The sequence below is a fragment of the Cupressus sempervirens genome, chromosome 4, assembly GCF_028749045.1.
Source record: "Cupressus sempervirens isolate cs-2001-9-10 chromosome 4, ASM2874904v1, whole genome shotgun sequence".
NCBI lineage: Eukaryota > Viridiplantae > Streptophyta > Pinopsida > Cupressales > Cupressaceae > Cupressus > Cupressus sempervirens.
The window spans coordinates 520,444,883-520,467,495 of record NC_143121.1 but is presented as its reverse complement, the minus strand read 5'-3'; positions in this window follow the sequence as shown (position 1 = coordinate 520,467,495).

The window sequence follows — 22,613 nt, the reverse complement described above, 5'->3', positions numbered from 1 at the left end:
ACACAATCTTTCTACTTTAGATGGTCTAGTCCAGCTTGCTACCGAGCTTGCCATCCAAATCAAGTCATTGGATGTTGCATGTGATAACTAGGATGCATCAGTCAAGATAATATTAGATGTCCATAAATCCTTTTTGGAAAAACACAATAAGTGTATAGCCCATTTCCATAAGTGTCAAAAAGGGGGAGAATAAGAAAAAAGGGGAAATATATAAAACAAAGGGTGAGAATGACATTTTTGAGGGAGAAATGTTAGATTGTGGTGACTGATCAAGAAAGTACTGTACATACTTCATAAATAGTGGGGTTCGGGGCATCACTCCGAAAAAAAAAAATTTGGAAGTAGCCGACATGGTAGCTAACATATTATGGCCGACATGTTATAACCCTAAAGCGGTTTAATACTTGTATAAAAAGGGCTTAGGGTTGGGTATTTTTTAATAATGTTGTGATACAAAATTGGTTCTTGCGGCGGTATTGAGCTGTAAGGGATTATGGATTGTAATCAGGTTGTAATCACTAGATTGTAATAAGATTGGACTTGCTGTTTGGTGGACGTAGCCCAGGGATTGGGTGAACCACGTTAAATCTTGGTGCCTTGTGTTCATTTCTGTGTGTTCTATTATTTTTTCTGTTATTGGTTATATTTACATGTAGTTTTTATTTCTGTCTGTGGTTTATCCTAACAAGTGGTATCAAAGCCTGGTTTTGGCCTGGTCATGGGTTCAAATCTCCTCGGTGCCTTCCTGACTCGCGTAAGCACCTGGTATGCGCATCGAGGGGGAGATAGTTGGGTGATGCAACGTGCTCCCCTGCCCACAGGTGGTTAATTATGTGGTGTTCCATGTTCACTAACAGTCATGGTTTTTGGTGCAACGGAAAATGGGCCCTACAATTGGTATCAAAGCAAGGTTCTCTTTCAGTTATCCTCTACAGGAAAGTCTCACGGTTAAGTGGGAGTCTCACAGTTGAGTGGGAGCAATGGCAGATGAGGGTAAGTTGAGGGTTGATAGGTTTAATGGGCAGAACTTCCAGTTATGGAAGATGCAAATGGAAGACTATTTATATCAGAAGGATTTATGGAAGCCGTTGGAAGGTAAAGCCAAGAATCAGGGAACTATGTCAGAGGCTGAATGGGATCTTTTGGATAGAAAGGCACTCGGAAGCATTCGGTTATGCTTGGAACCATTGGTGGCATTTAATATTACAAAAGCAAAGACGACAGAAGATTTGATGAAAACCCTAGCGACATTGTATGAAAAGCCCTCCGCTTCAAATAAGGTATTTCTCATGAAGCATTTATTTAATATGAAAATGGCAGAAGGTGGATCTGTTGCAGATCATTTAAATGAGTTTAATACTATTACTAGTTAATTATCTTCTGTGGGTATCAATTTTGATGAAGAAATTAGGGCTCTCTTGATTTTGTGTTCTTTGCCTGAAAGCTGGAATGGCTTGGTAATGGCGGTGAGTAATTTTGTTCCTGGATCTAGTACCCTAAAATATGATGATGTGATCGGTGTTATTTTAAGTGAGGAAACTCGTAGAAAATCCTCAGGTGGATCTACATCAGGAAGTGCTTTAAATGCACAAAGCAGGGGCAGAACGACTGAAAGAGGAAGTAACTCTAGAAATCGTGGGAAATCAAGAGGAAAGTCAAAGGGGAGGAGGTCTCAATCGAGAGGACCAAATGATTGCTGGTACTGTGAGAAACCAGGGCACAAAAAGAAAGATTGCTGGAATCGAAAGAGAAATGAAGGAGATAAATCAGATGGAGACAAGGAGGCAAATGTGGTAAGTAATGTAATCACCTAAAAATGGTCATCTAGACTATTATCCCCCTTCTCAGCATTTTGGCTAAATTAATTTAATCACTTACCTAAGCCAAATTGCTAATAATCAATTTATTTGATTATAACCTATAGTTTGACTATGCTATCCTAAGTTCATTATTTGATTAAAAGAACATGTCCCCTTTTAATTAAATAAAAGACCCTATTCTTCTAACCCACTTAAAGTGCACACATAAAGTCCTTTTTCTATTTTGCAATTAAAAAAAAAGGCTTTGTGACTTTTGTCTTATATGACAAGTCAACTTATATTCTATTGGTTGACTTGTGTGTGCACATGGATCACTCCTCTTTTTGAATTCCACCGTTGATCATCCACCATCTTCATCTTGATCTCTACCATCCATACATCTTTAAAAGGGAGAGAGCTTTCCCCCTCAATCAATCCATCTTTTGAATATTGTTATGCTGCAGGTTTTCTAACAGGTTTCTTTGGAGCTTTGTGGAGAACTTCTATTTCTTGTCTACATTCTCTCATACCATAGCATTTTAGCTTAGATTCATGTTGCATGTTAGTTTAGCTTCTATTTTGCAATAATATATCTCACACAGCTTAATATTTGGATTGTAACACTCTCATCCATGCTTAGAATAGCTGCACTTTGCATCTAATTCTAGCTTAATCTTCATTTGCATTGCATTCTTGAGGAACTCCTTGGGACATTTTCATTCTTGCATCTTGTCTTTGGAACCTCCCATTGCATGGTTTACTAGCAAGAAGAGTATCTCTAAGGCTCATATGAGAGCTTTCTTAATCTTGAAACATACTCTCTTCCACTCCGTGGATAGGGAGCTCTAAGCCGACATCCAAGCATTTCAAACTCATGGAATCGTTTGGATAGAAGGGTTTAGAGAGTGACACAAATCAAGTGTACAAGTAACAAATCTGAAGAGGATGCTTTGCTTCTATCTTTAGAAAGTGTTGATGATTCATGGGTTTTAGATTCTGGTGCTTCATTTCATGCTACACCTCATAGAGGTTATTTCATTGATTATGTCCAAGGGGATTTTGGGCTTGTTTAATTGGGGGATAATGAACCCTGTCAAATTGTTGGAAAGGGAAAAATTAAGATTAATTTGCAGAATGGGAATCATTGGCTACTACATGAGGTAAGACATGTTCCAAAACTAAGTAGAAATTTAATTTTAGCAGGGCAACTCGGTGATGAGGGTTGTGTAGTTACTTTTAATGATAAAAATTGGAAGGTTTTCAAAAGGTTCCCTTGTAGTAGCAAAAGGTGTGAAAGTAGGCACCTTATATCTTTGTACAGGTCATATTGTTCCTTCTACTTTGATTGTTTCAGAGAAAAATGAATATTCAGGAACAATTACTGCAGTTGAGCAGGGAGAACAAATAGCTGCAGTAGATTCTGATACAGCGCTGTGGCACAATAGACTTGGGCACATGAGTGAGAAAGGTATGAAAGTACTTCATTCAAAGAAAGTTTTACCAGGTTTGAAATGTGTGAATATGGATTTCTGTGAAAGTTGTGTGTATGGAAAACAAAAGAGAGTGAGTTTTGTAAAGACTGGGAAGGAAAACAAAAAGGAGAAATTAGAGCTTGTGCATACAAATGTATGGGGACCGGCTCAGGTATCTTCCCTTGGTGGCTCTCATTATTATGTTACATTTATTGATGATGCAACTAGAAAAGTATGGGTTTATTTCCTTAGACAAAAATCTGATGTATTTCAAACTTTTAAGAAATGGAAATGCTTGGTTGAAAATGAGACTGGTAAGAAATTAAAATGTCTTAGATCTGATAATGGTGGTGAGTATTACAGTCATGAATTTGAAGATTATTGCTCCACTAATGGTATCCGTAGACAAAAAAATGTTCCAAGGACTCCACAGGAAAATGGAGTGGCTGAACGCATGAACAGGACTATAATGGAGCGTGCAAGGAGCATGAGGTTGCATGCTGGGTTGCCCTTACACATGTGGGTGGAGGCTGTCAATACTGCAGTATATTTGATTAATAGAGGTCCCTCTACTCCTTTGGGCTGTGGTATTCCAAAGGAAGCATGGACTGGTAAGAAGGTGAGTTATTCTTTTCTCAAGACCTTCGGTTGTGAAGTTTTTGCTCATATAGACTCTGAAAATAGAACCAAGCTAGAAGCTAAATCAAAGAAATGTGTCTTTGTTGGATATGGCATTAATGAATTTGGCTATAGGCTTTGGGATTTTGAAAATCATAAAATTATAAGAAGTCAGGATGTCATATTCAATGAAAAAGTGTTGTACAAAGATCTGTTGCAGCAACATGAGAAGAAAGAAGATGATTATGTAGTGCTAGATGATACTCCAAAAGCTGATGTTCCAGTCATTCCTCATGATGTGCAACAACTGCAACAACAAATACCACACACACTAGTGAATGTTAGATGGTCAACAAGGCAAATTAGACCTCCACAAAGGTTTTCTCCCTCTTTGTATTCTATTTTACTTACTGATGCTGGTGAACCTGAAAGTTATGATGAAGCTATGCAGGTGGATACTAAGATTCAGTGGGGGTCTGCAATGAACGATGAAATGGACTCTTTGCTAAAAAATAAGACATGGGATTTGTGCAAGTTGCCTGCAGGTAAAAAGGCTTTACAGAATAAATGGGTTTACAGGTTGAAAGAAGAGGAAGGAGGTAAGAAAAGATTTAAGGCCAAGTTAGTTGTAAAAGGATTTGCACAGAAAAAGGGAATTGATTTTGATGAGATATTTTCTCCTGTTGTTAAAATGACTTCTATTCGTACTGTTTTAAGTCTTGTGGCTACTGAAGATTTGCATTTAGAGCAGATGGATGTTAAAATAGCTTTTCTTCATGGTGATTTGGATGAAGAAATATATATGGCTCAGCCACAGGGTTTTGAGGTCAAAGGTAAGGAGAACTTAGTGTGCAAATTGAAGAAAAGTTTATATGGCTTGAAGCAAGCACCTCAGCAATGGTATCTGAAATTTGACAGTTTTATGCATGAGCATGGATATAATAGGTGTCATTCAGATTACTGTGTTTATTTTAAGAGGTTGGATGATGATAGCTACATTATTTTATGTTTATATGTTGATGATATGCTTGTAGCTGGGTCTAACATGGATCATATTAAGGGGCTGAAACGCCAATTAGCACATGCATTTGCTATGAAGGATTTGGGGGCAGCAAAACAAATCCTTGGTATGAAGATTTGCAGAGATAGGAAGAACAAAACATTGAGGCTATCTCAAGCTGATTATGTTGAGAAGGTGTTGCAACGTTTCTCTATGGAGAATGCTAAAGCTGTCAGCACACCTTTACCTGGTCATTTGAAATTGACTAAGGAGATGTGTCCCAAGACACAGGAAGAGGAGGATAAGATGTCCAAGGTACCCTATGCTTCAGCTATAGGTAGTTTGATGTATGCTATGGTATGCACTAGGCCAGATATTGCACATGCAGCGGGAGCCCCATGTGGTAGTGGTATTTCTACAGGATCAGTCTCCAAGTGGGAGATTGTTGTTTAGTGTGGAGCCTGATCAATCCCGAAGTGGGAGATTGTTAGATTGTGGTGAATGATCAGGAAAGTACTGTACATACTTCATAAATAGTGGGGTTCGGGGCATCACCCCGAAAAAAAAAAAATTGGAAGTAGCCGACATGGTAGCCGACATATTATGGCCGACATATGACCGACATGTTATAACCCTAAAGCGGTTTAATACTTGTATAAAAAGGGCTTAGGGTTGGGTATTTTTTAATAATGGTGTTCTATTATTTTTTTGTTATTGGTTATATTTGCATGTAGTTTTTATTTCTGTTCGTGGTTTATCCTAACAAGAAATTTAGAATGAAACAAGCAAAATCAAATGAAAGAGTATTAGTAAAATAGAGCATGAAGTCAAAGTGTATCAGCAGAGATACATTTACTCAAAAGATACAAAATTTTGGTTACAAAATAGACATATTAACTCAAGGGGAGCTATCAAATTTTGATGTATACAAGTTATTGCAAAATTTTGAAATTTTGAAGTTTTGTATATAAGTCGAGTTAAGGTATGTTATGCTCAAGACATTAAGGATGATAATGTATACTCAAGTGTTTTTGGCACTCATGTCAAAGGGGAAGATTGATGATCTTAGATTGGTTTTGACAAGTGAGTGTCAACACACTTAAGTTATTTACTTAGTTCATGCTAAACTAGTAATGCATGCTGAGCACAACATGTAAATATTAGACCATGTCGAGTCATAGTGAGTGTCGAGCCACTCATGTTTCAAGTCACTCAAGTGTCAAGAAGATAAACCATGCTAAGTGATTTAGGAGCTAAGTAAATAGTGGATATCGAGTAATACAAGTGTCGAGTCATAGTAGAAAGAGTAGTGTAAGCTAAGCATCAGAGACTTTAGATGTCGAGTGACATAGTTTTGACATATTTGTTTGTAATGGCACAAAGAACTATGTAAACCATTATTGAGCTAACTTAAAGGTAAATTATGATATTTTGGAGATAAGGACAAATCTCTAGTTGGATTCCCTATGTAATTACATGTAGCCAATTACAAAATGGGAAGGATTAAGTAGCAAAATGGATGAATCTTAGTCATAGACTCATACCTAACCTTAAGCCACCAAAGTCTTCTTAAGAGGGTGAAACCCTAAACTCTTCATAATGAGTGTGTAAGGTATTGAAGGAGCAAAGGGAATAGTTTGCATGTGAAAATAGAGCATTCATGGTGACTTAGTAGATATCAAGTGAAACCACATTGTAGAATCAGTTAGAACAGAACAAATAATAGAGAAAAGGACACAGCAAAGAGACATATAATCGAGAAGAATCAAGAAGACATTGTTTAGAGGTGATCTATTATCAAAAAAGCACATGCTAACCACAAGATCTATGCTAAAACATTCTAAGATGTGATTTTAGTCAAATCTCTTAACAGAGCAGTCCTAACAAGTTGCATAAAATCCTTTAATAGGGTGCTTACTTAGTTGTAAGTTAAAGTCCTCTAACAAGGCACACTTATAATAGGGTGTTGAAATCCTCTAATAAGGTTAGACCTAATAGTCTTTGTAATCCTTTAATAGGGTAGACATTCTACAAGGTAGATCATGACTCATGATCAAAATATTTTAACCTTCATTGGATGCACTTTATTGCTACAGTAGTGAAGATTTGTAGGTACCCTAGTTTTACCTTCTCACTAGGAGGGTTTCTAGGTAATCATATTTGGTGTTATGTGTGTGAATTATTACATATTCATATGATTTAGGTGTATATGCTTTACATGTTATTTTAGTTTACTCATTGAATGCATGAGATAGATGTGTGGTGAAAGTTTCATAGGTCCAAGTTAAAACTATTGATTCACCCTCCCCCCCCCCCCTCCGAAGTTTACCTTTCCTATTGTATTTCCAATAGAGAGATCTTGCAACCTACTAGAATCTACTCAATTAAAGATAAATGTGTATGTTCATGAGGAGGCCTTTGCTAGTTCCAACAAATTTTGGACAAGATGTTTGATTTGTTGTTTGAAAAGTAACCACAAAAGAGATATATTTTTGGTATTTTATGTTTTATGGTGAATGTAATTTATCAATGCAACTATATGAATTCTTATTTTAACCAAGTGTTAGCAAAGAAAATAACAAAGATAAGGTAACAAGAGATTAAAGAAAATAACTTGAAAGGGAAATTCGTAGCAGACATAAATCATGATTGTAAGAATTTGTCTTAGTAAAAATTCATCCAAGACCAAGGAACTCAAACATAAACACAACAGTAGACCAGAAAGAGTATGATCATAATGATGATATATTCATTCAATATTCAATATGAAAGTACACTAGGAGTGCTTGTATATAAAGGCCTCTATAGACTTCTAGAATGCATAGAAGCCAGCAACATGAGAAGTCATACAACTAGGCACATGTACACTAGATATGGGTTATCCTCCATTAAGCACGAGAATAAGTGCAATGATGAGAGGATAAGCCTATAAAGGTGTAGCACGCAAAATAATGTTGTAGACAACATGTGCTAAAATGGGAGTGCAAATAACTTTGTTGTCAACATGACAACTTAGTGAATGATGAAAAATCCAATGTTGTAGACACCATGTGTTGAATTAGAGTTGCGTACTTCTGTGTTGTCAACATGAGAATTCATGAGAGTACACAACTCCTAAGTGTCTCACCTAAATAAATAATAAAATAATGTATTGACCTAAGTAAACTTAAGTAAATTTTAAATAGTAAATACTTATTTACACCAACAACCCCCCTTAAGTGAAACTTAGGGGAATGCCCTTAAGCTTATGAAAACTAGGATGAGATGCAAGATCGGTCCCAGCTACTAGGCCATGTTAGGTACCCATGTACATAATGAAATGCAATCTCTCATAAAGTGGAGAAAGAGGGAAAACCTCATGGGAAAAACCTTCCCCCAAAAAGAGAGATGAAAAAAACTAGATGCATGGATGGATGGAGTAATCAAGACCCCCCCATTGTGACATACATCAAGTATATATAATAGAGAAATGTGAGAATAACACTATCCCAAAAGAGGAAAAAGGTCCCCCCCACAAGAGAGAAGAAGAAGAGAGACAAGATAGCCTCCCCCCCCCAAATAAAGAGAGTCAATCAGTGATAGTTGCTCTAATGTAGAAGTTGATCCAAGGTTGCAGGAATAGTTTTCACAACAACTATAGAAGGATTTTCTCCATCAAAGAGAAGATGTATACCATCAATGATGTCCTCCAACTCTACTATGTATGACTCTACAAAAAAACTTAAAATATCTGCTATGTAGTCATCCTCTATTCTTGGAGCTGGAAGACTTGGTGTACCCTGCTTTGATGGACCTATCATTGTGGCAATATATGCATGTGTAGTATATTGATGTTGTGACCTCTCACTATAATTGTCGATAGAACCCTACATGTCTATATCTATTGAAGCACTATCATTTTCCACAATGTATGATGTACAAAGAATATTAGAGGATAAGATGGGTGAACTTTCCTCAAAGTGTACATCCTTCTCCACAAATATTTCATGTGTCTCAAGATCCATAAGTCTATATGCCTTCACACTATCTTCATATCCGATGAAAGTACAAGGCCTAGGTGATGGTGCCTTGTATCCTCTGGAAGATCTGTTTGCCCATGTCGAACAACCAAAGACTCTGAAGTGTGTCACAACTAGTTTTCTGCCACACCATGCCTCAAAAGGTGTCTTTCCATGTAAGGCAAGATGAGGAGACCTATTTAGTATGTGATTGGCACTACTAATTGCTTTGACTTCAAGTGATGGATCTAGAGACTTGGCATGTATCATACAACTTGTCATTGACTTAGGAGTTTGAATCCTTGGTATTGCAATAAATGTCTTTTGTTGACTAAATGCTGGTGGATTCTGAAGATCAATTCCCTCAAGTTTGCAAAAGTCTTTAAGTCTTTTGTTCACATATCTGCTTTCATTGTCCATTCTTAGAACTTTGATGCCTTTCCTTGATTTTTGTTAAACATGAGCCTTGAAGGCTAGAAACTTGTCCAACACTTCATTCTTATTATGAAGAAAGTAGACTCAAGTATACTTTGAAAATTCATCAATAAAAGTAAGTATGCAGCAACCCTGGCTAATTGATGTCACTGCAAAAGGCCCTTCTAGTACCATATGAACCAACTGAAGAACAATTGGTGCTCGTGAAGACTTCCCTTTAGTTAACTTCTCCTCTAGATGCATATCTACTAAACCTGTTGAACAGTCACCTTGGGAAAAGTTGATTGTAGGTAGACCTTTGACCATTTTGTTTGAGCATTGTTGAAGATAGCGGCTGGCAAGATGACCAAACCACTCATGCCATAATTGGATTTGTGAATTGGATTGTTTCAACAAGGCTTGTGAAGGAGACTTGGGCACAAAGTGAGAGAAATAATACAACCTTTTGTCATGATTAACTTTCCCCACTGCAACCAATGAATCATCTTTTAGACTGTGCACCTTTACTAAGTCAGGAAGGAACTCAACTTTATGACCATCTCCAAGGTGAGTGATTTGATAAATTGAGAGGAGATTAGAACTTAGATTTGGAACATAGAGAACATCTTTGAACTCTCTATTTTCCATCTCCACATTTCCTTTCCCTTCAACTTCCATTTTTGTATCATCTCCCACAAAGATGTGTGGTACCTTTGACTAGTTCAATGAAAAAAAATCTCCTTTTGAAGAACCCATATGATATAAGGCACCTGAGTCAAGAATCCATTCCTTTGAAGAATTTGAATGTGCTATGAGTGCTTGCCCTTTGCCCTTTGAATTTTAAGAAGATCCTTTCTCCTTGTAAGCATTAGGCAATGGAACATTATGTTTCTTTATGATGGTCGTTAACTCATCAATCTTCTTATAATAACACTCATGTTCTTCATGACCTAATTTCTTGCAATAAGCACACTTTTTCTTGTTCTTATTATTGTCTCCCTTTGAGTTTGAAGACTTGCCTTGTTGATTTGATTGTGGTGTTGTCTTTTCTACATCCTCTAATTTATTCTTCCATTTCTTATTCTTTCCCTTTCCTTTATTTGAAGATTGACCAGCTGAATTTTGAGAACCCTCATTATTGACCACCAACACCTTAAACTTTGGCCAATTGAGAATCCCCATTAATTTCAACTTCTTTTCTTCTTTATCCAACAAATTAGCATAATCATCAAAAGAGACTTTCTGATAGGCAAACCCTAAAGTAGTCTTTGTGGTGTTATAAGTAGAAACAAATGTGGAGTACTCAGATGGAAGCTTGTTATGTATGAGATAGATCAATCTGTCATCTTTGATAGAACTCCCACAATCATCTAGTTTCATTCTTAATTCATTCACCTTTATGATAAAATCTTGTATGGAATCAAATGACTTAGGATCTAAGGAGACAATCTCATATTCAATTTTGAAAACATCCTCTTCAGACGCTTTACCATATAGGTTTTGGAGGGTACAAGACTTCTAGATCTGATACATGATCTTGTCATCAATCCCCAAACAAATATCACCTAGGGTTTTCCTATCCATTGCTTGCCAATCAGTGATTTAACTGGTAGATACTTGATCACCAGTTGGTTTAGGAAGGTTACCATCTACATATTGAGAAACTCCTTTATGCATTAAATGACACCACATTTTAATGGACCATGTAGCATAGTTATGTGGAGTTAATTTTTGAAATTTAAAATGTCCAATGATGCAAAAAAATGAAATAAAACTAGAGAAAAAGAGGAACACAACACTAAGAACAACCCCCCTTTCACTAAATCAAGAAACCCCCCCAAAAAAGATACTTTTGGGCACTTTATATGTAGTGTGATTACAATGGCCACTTGCCAATTTTGTCCATAGTGGACTTCTAATTTTTCCTTTTACAACCTTCTTATGGAGTTAAAAATTGGAACATTACAATGTATCTCAGATATACAACAATTCTGAAGATATATCAAAGTATTAGAATGCAGAAAAGGACTTAATTCTGAAAGTGACACCTTTTTCCACACAACCCTACAATCTGATTGTAGATCTAGAAAGTGGATGAAAAATAATGTACTTTCAAAAAAATTAGAAACTATTTTTGTGTCCAGAGGAGCCCATACGAAGCATTTGACGTTGCAAAATGTAGAATTGAATATGTATAGTTGCCAAAAGACACAAATTATGACAAATCCATGCACCAAAATTAGAAAATAGCTACACCACTAAAAAATTTAGCAAATTCTACCTAATTTCAAAAAAATACACCTAATTTGGAGTCTGGATGACTAAGATATGGCCTCCCAAAGTCAGACTGCAAAATCAAAAATCATCTAGAGAGGGGTTGCATCAGCAAAAGATGGGATTAAATTTGATGGTCATATGATCATCATAGCAGTTTTATTTTGAACCTGAATGACTGTTAAACAATCGTCAAATTTAGGCTTGTAGAATTGATGATGTCAGTGAAAACTCCACCCCTAAATGACATCAGCATGATGTAATGATGGCATTAGCAGCTTAGGTGGCAGTATGGACCATATAGACTATACAAAATTTACAGACGTGGTTTGTTAACTATATGGCCATGTGGCGTGATAGCTGGCGGCCTACATAGGGGGTTGACGTGTAATCTAGAGCTAAGTGGGCACTGTGTTAGCAAGTGGGAGGGTGTGGATTGGTCCACATGGTGGGTGAGAATAATGTCTTGTGGAATCTGTGTGGCAAGATATCCATTTTCTACGTGTTGCCAAAGTTTTTGTGTGACCGTCGAGATCTCATTTTACAGTGACTGGGACAATTGTTGCTGAAATTTCTTGTGGGCACTGAAGACTAAATAACATTGCCAGACTATGAAAGCAATTAACAGAATCGCACTGCAATCAGGCTGGATTTTTTTTTTTTATCCCACATTCATGGGGTATCAGACTTCAGAAAAGAATAAAACTTTGTTATCGCAGATGGAAATACCAAAAATTGCTAGCTATTGTGTGGAGAGCAGATTGTCTGGTGAATATTCTGGTGTTGTTCTCCAATAGAATTTGATGCAACCCAAAAATTTGTGTGCTCGCTTTCAGTTGTCATCCGATGGTATAGATGCTAGATTTAATTATAGATGCCCATCGAATAGAATATTTTATGAAATAACAAAATATTCCTTCCAAATTGCAGGGTCGGGGTGTGACTGCCTAGTTTTGCAAAAAAAAATTCTCTGCTAGCCCGACTAGGTGAAAAAAATTTGAAAATAGAAATTTGAAAAAATAATGCAGAGATTAAAATTTAGATCTAAAACAATTGAAATCTACAAATCGAATAGATCGTACCCATTTGCAAATCGATGCCTTCGGGTGTCGATTTGCAAAAAAAATTGCCTCATGATCAACTTTAGCCCAACATAGGCAAATTTATAGTCAATCTTCACCGAATCGACATTCTAGACATAATGGAGAGGTCATATTTGGCTCTAGACACTCCCAATTTTTGTAGATTCTCTAGATTTGGGTTGAGGTTTTGAAGCATGAATGGTCTTGAATGGCTATGTGTATAGAATCTCCTCAAGCTTTGATACCATGTAAGAATTTGTCTTAGGACAAATTTGCCCAAGACCAAGGAACTCAAACACAAGCATAATAGTAGACTAGAAAGCATGTGATCAGAATGATGATATATTCATTCAATATTCAATATGAAAGTACACTAGGAGTGCCTGTATATAAAGGCCTCTAGAGAGCTTCTAGAATGCATAGAAGTTAGCAACATGATAAGTCATACAACCAAGAAAATGTCCACCAGATATGAGTTATCCTTTATTAAGCACGAGAATAAGTACAATGATGAGAGAATAAGCCTACAAAGGTGTAGCATGCAAAATAATGTTGTAGACAACATGTGCTAAAATGGGAGTGCAAATAACTGTGTTGTCAACATGACAACTCAGTGAATGATGCAAACTCTAGTGTTGTAGACACCATGTGCTGAATTAGAGTTGCGTTCTTTTGTGTTGTCAACATGACAACTCATGAGAGCATACAAACTTCTAAGTGTCTCACCTAAATAAATAATAAAACAATGCATTAACCTAAGTAAACTTAAGTAAAGTGTAAATAGCAAATACTTATTTACATCAATAATGATAACAATGCATTTATGAGTTAATTCATTGAAAAGATTGGGTAGGAAACCAATGAAAATAGGACCAACACTTCCTTAATTCAACTAATGGAATCGTTGATGGGAAATCAATAATAACCAAAATATGTTTCACTTCTCATCAAATTGCAAGGCCACGAAAAGTGTGCTCATGCGAGACAAGAAGCTATGCAGGAACAATAGGTGATCTTTTCACCAACTCGGTACATTAGCAAAAGTTGTTAGTATGAAGTAAACACCATAACTAAAAGGTCACACAATCATAACAACACAATAAAACCATTGGCTTTATTATTATACATGAACATGCATTCACAAAAATAACACACTCTAGCAAGAATAACTACACTCAGAATAAGAGCAACAATAGCATATATTATTACATCAAAATAACGGCCTGGAGTACATATTACATCCATGTATTTATAAGAAAATATCTCCTCTTTTTGTGTTGAGAGTGAGAGCTTTTAAATTGCAAACACATGCTAAAAACTAATTAAGCAAATCTAATTATATACAAACTAACTCTCTAAATGCTGCTAAGTAGGTCTCCACCCTTGTTTATATCAATTAATGGGTGCATGAACCTTTACATAACTTAAAATAATAAAAGAAGGAGATATGAAGAAGGAAGTTGCAAGAAGATCTCAAAGTCACTAGAAACTCTAAAAACCAAAGATCGACCTCCTCTGGGTGTTTTTAGGAGTTGAATGTTGTCAAAAATGTGTTTTTGATGCATGGTATGCTCTAAATTAGGAACTGGCAGTTAACTATTGGTGGACTGTTAATTCTTCAAAATTATCGGTGCACCTTTGTGAATAACAGATCTATGCACCTTGATGACAGGTTCTTAAAATCCAAAAGTTTTCCAAGTGTCAAAAATCAAATTTCCAACTTCTAGATTTTCTTTCCCTTCAACCCAAAATGATGTCTAGATGTTTGATCTTGAATTTCTCTATGACCTTTGTTACTTGGGTAGCTTATGGAAAATCCAAAGCTCCATATTTATCTTTAACTATTTGTCGATAATTGCTAACCTCCATACGAGTTTCCTCAAAATCCTCAAGTTTAGTGTCCAGATCCAACAATACCTCTTTAGTCTTAAATGCTTGCTTAATATCTTCATCTGACAAGCATCCTCAAAAGTTCTTTAGAATTGTTGGACTACTAGTTGCACTGAATTAAGCTTGGTTTTTGGGTCATCTTCAAAAATGTCAAGGTAGGCAACATTGTAATACCTCTCTGCTTACAAAATCTCCTCTTGAGTCCACTCTCTTAATCTCTGAATATCCTCATGTAGTCCCTCAATGACTTTATTACCAGCAGCTATCTTCTCTATCTAATCATCAAGCTTATCAAGCTCTTATGTTGTATATATCCATGAGTGCATGATACCTTTGACCTTTTATTGATGTCAAAATTTGTAGGTCTTTTGCCTATGTATTTACCTCATCCATCAACCCAAAATCTTGGTTCACTATAGACACCAGTTTATTTGTGCTCGACTGAATGTAGTGTAACATGTTCAAATTGCCTTGTATTATTTGTACACCCTTCTCCTCAAAATTATCACGCCATTGCTGACATGCTCCCTAAAATGAATCCACTTGTATAATCCCCTCCTCTTTTCTCTCTAGTACCTGTTGGTAAATAGATTTGTCTTCATGCAAAATTTCCAAAATAATTTTTATTCACCCAACAATGAAGACACTAAAAGCTACCAATAGTTGGGTCACTTTGTGATTGGCTTGTGCAAGCATCCTCTGTATTTTATAGGGTATAGCTCCTTGATTTAGATATACAAAGAATGAGATTAAGAAATGTTTTTAACCTGAAAGAGAAGGTTGTCCTCACTATTCTTGGATAGTGGGCAAATAACTATAACATAAATAAGAAGAAAAAACTTCCACATATAGCAATGGAGACACACAATTCTTCCTCTTGCACATGCACTTAGAAAGATTGAGGAAAGATTATATGAATAGGAACAAACTCTACAACAAATGACTTTAGTAATAGTATATGATTCCACAACTCAGACTTAATCCACACATAGATCAAGGAAAAGATCAATTTGAAGCATACCATCTTTGAAATAATGGAACTTCCATTCAATCAAAAATTAGACAATCTCTGAGTATTACCAAAAATCCCAAAATGTTGCAAAAAACTAGAAAAGAAAACTAAATTAAAAAGGACATTTCTGATCACCATCAAAAATTGCCCCCTGCCTATAAATTCTACATTCCCCTTATGTGCAGCACACCATCTATACAAAAGTGAAACCCTTTCTTCCAAATTTCTCCCACTAAATAAACTTCTCAAGAGCTTTATTTAGTTTCATAAGTGGTTCTTGGAAATTATCATAAATTAAATCTCCTTTCCTTTGATCATTGTTCACGGTCACTTTCCTTTATCCATTTCCTTTTATAACATAAAGTCTTTATAAACATTATAATTAAGATTTTATGGATACCATTTTATATTTTTTTATTAGAAGACTTGGACATGTGGTATTCACTGGTGATGAAATGTTGTCATCAATTCAAAATTGTCATGATAATATTGATAGTCCACACCAATGCCAATAACATTTGATCCATAACAAATCTAAAAAAATCATTTGGGAAAGATATAGAAGACTAGGAATTCTAAAACATATCCAATAATAAGCTCAATCCAATAGATACATTAAAATTTATGAGCCACAAAATATTACTATTTTTCTATTATCTGCATTCTATGACTGTTAGTGCTAATTTGACAGCGTTACACTCAGAAACTTGTACCTTTTGATCAATAAATAATCTAATATAAATATTTGGATGAGATTTATAGAATTATATTTTTCAATAAATATCTAAAATTTAGCCCAATCCAATAGTCAGATTGAGATATATGGCCCCCAAAATATGGCTGATTTTCTGTGATTTGCATTCTGTGACTATTAGTGTTGATTCGATAGTGTTGTAAATAGTCATATGTATCTCACAAATCAGGACACATTTTGAAAATTTCTCCTATCCAAATTTAGAAAATTAGGTTTACTAACACATATCCAAAACTGAGCACAATCTAGTGGTTAGTTTGAAAGTTATGACCCCCGTACTGAGACCCAATTTTTAGTTTTTAGAAAATCAGTTACAGCTATTAAAATTGAATCTTTGAACCTGTGAACTTTGAGCTGCTAAACCTTTTGAACCACTGAACCTTCAAACTTGAACTTCAATTTTGAATCTAGAGTTTGAACCATAATATTTTTGAAATCTTCATTTTGAATATTGGACCCAAACCAAGAAACTTACAACATGGAACTACATCATGGAACCACTAAACTTGATCAACTTGTGGAACAACCTATGGAACTAGATCAAGTTTGAAAGGCTTCTTGATCCATTACCTTGTTAGTTGGACTATCTAGTGAGCTTTTCTATTGATGTTCACATTCTTATCCCTACTAATCTTCACATTCATGATCGACCTACCATAGATTTGTCACAATTGTACGATTTATCCAAGATAACTTTAGTGTCTTTCTCTACAACCTTCAGAGGGATCTTAATTTTCAAGGCCTTTTCTACCAGATATAAAGTCTTCTACAATAATCCCTTATTCAGATATCATAGTTATCTATTGCATTCATCCAATAGTCCTCCAATGCATCTTCATGAGAGAATTGCTTCCTTGCCAAATGCATGACCATTCCTATGTTGTCAAAATAAGGGTGAGGAGAGTTGTACTCTTCTAAGGGATACTAATCTCATTCTGAATCAAAGGTCATGATGTCTTACTTCTATTTGACCTCGAAAGCACTGATGGTGATTGGCCACACCCATGTCTTTTTGTGTTGTTTCCTCACTTTTTCATATGCAGATGTGAGTTTCCTAGAAATATCCAACAAAATGAGCCTATTTGATGAATATCTCAAGAGCTTCTTCAGGTTAACCATGGTACTAGCTACCCTGAGGTAGGTGAATGTTTTAAACTAGATGTAGTAGGTGTTGATCTTTATGATTATGTTTTTCGCTTCTACTAACATCCTTTTGGCATAATTACCCTCTATGAATCGAATGATTGCAAATATAAAGTTGACATTCACTATCCTATACTCTTTTCTCTAATCTAATTGTTTCTTCTTTGCTAGCTAAGGATATACCACGTAGGGCCATGCATTAGCCTCTTGCATGCTACCTTTTTTGTAAAGTTTTGGTTAGTTGGTTGTTCTGGCTGCCAATAAGTACACCAAATATGATGTCATGTAGATTTTGCAGTTGGCCTTAACAACTATTAGTTGCTCATCTAGGTTATCACTCAGCATTGTGGCCCAGTCAATTGGTATCTTGATCATTTGGATGGTTTCTATGAAATGGACCATCCATATGTTAAGATGTCTACTTTTTTGACTCTGTGGCCCACTGATGTTCTATCAAAAAAAAATGATGATTGGATTATCTCTGTGGCTTCCTTCTCATGTTCTTGATACCATCTTTCTGCTCCTTCATAAGATATGTGTACATACTAATTAGTTCTGGGAAAGTGGAACACTTTCTCAATGTTTTGAGGTCAAAGGTCTAGGACTATCTTACCTGTGACACTTTTCACAACCTTTTCTTCAGTGATATAGTTTTTAGTGAGAGCCATGATTAGTTCTAAAGATTGCACAAAAGTAGGATGTGACACTATATTGACTAACCTTGATCGAATGAGTGTTGACACCATTACGGATCTTTCTCTTGGCTTATTGCAGATGATGAGGAAGGTATTCCAATCAATGTGTCCAAGCTCAATATCTCTTATTTTAGAATGTCCATCCTGAAAGTGAGATTTCATCAGTGTACCTTGATATTTGAACACTACAGGTTTGGGAGCAATCTCTTTTGCAAGTGAGGATGATGAAGACACCATTTTATAAAGCTAAAATTAAATTTAACACAAACCCTAACCATCAAAAGCCCAACAAATTTGACCTAAAATAGTCAAAAATAGTAAATTTCCTTCCAAAAATCCTTGGAATGCAAAATAACACACCTAGCACACCTTGATAGGTGCACTAAGTGTGTTCAATGGCCATTTTTAGACCATTTTAGTGCAGTTGCACACGTGTGCACCCTGGTGAGGTGTGCATGTGTGCAACTGCATGCATGCACTTGTGGCAAGTGCTTTGTGGGGTGGAGGGTGAATTAATTATATTTATGCCTTAAAGTGCACAAAGGGTGGGATGGGATTTGCATGTGTGTACCCTTATGTATGCCTTGAGTTCTTTGAAAAAATGTGTACATGTGCACTGTTCCTTAGGTTTTAATGCTTAGTTTGGTTTCAAAAGATAAGGTACACACATGCACACCTTTTCTTGACTTAGTGTTGTGTTAGGTTGTTTTTTTAGGTTTTTATAAGTGAAAAAAGGTGCTGCACATGTGTGCACCTTTGGTGTCTAACATTTGTTTGTCTTATGTCTTGCAAGGATGATCACACCTTGGGGGTGAGGAGGTGCAGTTGATAATGAATCTTTGAGAGAAGTGAGGCAAAGGGGGAGGGTTCCTAGGTTTATATAGACCCAAACCCAGGGTGCACATCCTCTAGAGGTGTGCACATGCGCAAGTGTGCATCTTCAAAGGGAGATGAGTGTGCACCTGCACATTTAGCATACTTGCACACCTTGGATATGTGTACATGTGCACTAAGTGTGCTAGTGTGTATTCATGCACCAAAACACTTAGAATTTTGACAATTTCTCCTAATCTAACATGCCAACTCTCCCAATCAAAGACTGAGGCTTGATCTAGACTCATGAAGAGTTCCAAAGAGAGTCAGGCCTTAGATTAGGGGTTTGGGCGACAAAAAAATTACTAGGGGATAGCGATTTGTATAGATATTGTATAGATATTTTGGAGGGCATATCCCTATTGTCATATTACTTTTCCCATACTTTTTGGAATCTTTTATTCTTAACACCACCTTTCCTTTTTTTGTTTTCTTTTTTTACCCTAACCACACTTACACTGTGTGGCCAAGGCATTGGTGTCATTTCTCAGGTTCTTTCCTTAGTTTGATAACTTCTATGTTCCTCTTTTAAGAACTTTTGGGAACTCTCCCACTAAATAGTGACCTTACAAATTCTTTAAAAAGACCTTTTGTTTGAACCAACAAATTTTGGACTATCCCTTGTTGTCATCAACCTTGATTTGAAAACACCAAGATATTTAATCTTTTAAATTTGAAAGGTGTCAAGAACTATCGATCTACAATTCTGCTTTCAAGATGAAAGTCTTTTATGACTATGAGTAACATTTTTTCTTCAGTTGGTACAAGAAACAAAATCATATGAATGCTTTGACAAAGAAATACCTCTTCCTAAAAGTTGAAACCACGAGGAGTGATATGTGAAATGTCTCAAGATTGAGTCTTGATTGCACCTAACCTATAGACTAACACAACTTTGAAAGCAAACACACTTACAAAAAATAAATTTTTTATTTTTTTATTTTTATTTTTTATTTATTTTAATTTTTAAATTTTTGAAATGCTTTTCACTTATAGGCCTCAAAGTAATGTTTCAGGAACTAACCATTGATAGGCAATGGGACCAATTCCCCTTGTAGGGAACTCAGCCTAAAATATATTCTCCAAAAATCTTCGCAATTTGATAAGGGTCAATCCACAATCATTGAAACTTAGTGTGATTGCTCAACTTTTCTTTTTCCTTATCCCATAGGAGAACAATGTCGGATATTCTGAAAGATTTTATTGTGGCCCGCTTGTTGAACCACCATTTGATGACAACCTAATGTTTCACCATATGCTCCAAAGATGTTTCTCTTTTCTTATCCAATTTCAAGAGATTCAATAATCTAATCCAAACTATATCTATGTCCTCAGCATACCCTTTCATAAATTTCAATACTGGAATCCTAAGATTAAGTGGGAACATTAGTTCTTGTTTGTAGATGAGTAAATAGGGAGATGTCCCCAAAGAATTTTTTATCCTGATTCTATCCATGTATAATGCATACTTTAGTTGGGTGTACCAATCCTTAGAATTTTCTTGTAGCAATTTCTTTATCATTGTAATCAAGTTCTTATAGATGGATTCAACCACACCATTCCCTTATGGATAGTAATTAAAAGAGAACTTGATTGTGACCTAATTATCTAGTGCCCATTGAGTAAGGAAGATTAACACAAATGATTATCTATTATTGCATACTAGGAATAATGGCATACCAAACCTTGTAACAATGTGTTCTTCCAAGAAAGCTGTAACCACCTTTGTCATGCAATTTTGAAAAAGTTTCAGCTTCTGTCGAGCACGTGCAATAGTCTATAGTTGTAAGGACAAACATATGTCCTATAGATGATGGTGGATTTATTAGACCAATAAATTCCAACCCTTACTTAGCAAAAGGGGGTACCTGAAACACTAGTTGTAGTGGCGTAGTTGGATGCCTCAATCTATTGGCATTTGTCTGACAAATATGGCGAGAACATACATGTTCAAATGTATCTTAAAGATGGTAGGTGAAAAATAACCCGATCTCAAAATTATATGATTTGTAGCTTCTATTAATCTGTGTCTCATGTCATATCTATAATGAAACTATTCCAAAACTTCTTTCACTTCTTACTATCCCAAGCATTTCAAATAAATTCCCTTGTAGTTCCTTTTGTAAATTTTTTAATCTTGTTGCATATATGATTCACATTTTATCTTAAGTCCTCTGCCTTGGGAACTATTCATCCCATTGGGGTATTGATTTTGTAGAAGATAGTAAACAATATTTTGATACCAAACATTAGTGATTATTCCTTGGTCAACATCCACTTGAGACATCATGACCTTTTGTTGATTATCAATGTTGATTTTGTCATCAAATCTGATTTCATTATCATTACCGATCTCATTATCAGCTATCATCTTGGTTAATCCTTGTCCTCTTACCAACTTCATTGATTGTATCTCCAAATCAAACTCTTACAATATAGCCATCCATTTTCCTCATCTCTCATCCAATTTGTTTTTCATCAACAATGTCTTAACCATAGGATCAGGCACAATTGCATATATCTTGCTCCTGAGTATATAATGGTGAAATTTCTTAACTACCTTTATCAATGTGAAAGACTATTTGTCAATATTAGAATAATTCAACTCAGCACTCTTTAGCAGGAAACTCATGAACACGATATGCCTCTCATCCTCTTTGTCTTTCTTTTGAGTAAGAATCCCAACACATGAAGAAAATGAATAAATTTGAATGGTAACTCATAATCTAGACTTACAAGGACTGTGGCCATACAGATTTCTACTTTGATATCTTTAAAAGATTTCTTTATTTTAGGAACCCATTTATTCTTTGCTCCTTTCTTAAGCAAATCATTAAGAGGATGTACTATCTCAGCAAATCCACTAATGAACTTACGTACAAAATTGATTTTACCAAAGAAAGATGTCAACTCTTTATGAATACGAGGAGGCAACAAATTAAGAATGGCCTCTATCCTTTCAGAATCAATAGATATCCCAACTTCATAAATAATATGACCAAGAAGCTTTCCTTTGGTGACCTCGAATGAACACTTTTTGTGATTCAATGATATACCATACCTTTGACATCGGCTGAACATTTTTTTCAAGTCTGCAATATGAGTACTTCTATCTTTAGAAAAGATAGTGAGGTCATCCATGTAGATAATTATGCACTCATTTATCATGCTTTTGAATGCTTTGTCCATCACTCTTTGGAATGTGGCTCCCACATTGATCAGTCCAAAAGCCATCCTTCAGTGTGCAAAGGTTCCCCATTTTATTGTAAATGTAGTCTTCAACTTGTGTTCTTCATCTACCATCACTTGGTTATATCCAAAATGTTTGTCTAGAAAATACATCATTTTAGACCCATTCACAATTCTTAACACTTCATCAAGTGAGGGAAATGGGTACTTATCCTTCTAGGAAGCCAAGTTCAAATTTTGAAAATCCACACAGAGACAAATGTCTCCACTCTTTTTCCTTACTGGAACCAAGTTAGCAACCCATGTAGAATGTTGGATTGGGAAGATAATTTTAGCATCAAGTAACTTTTTTACTTCTTTCATTATCAAAGTCTCAATTATGGGATTCAATGGTCTTTGT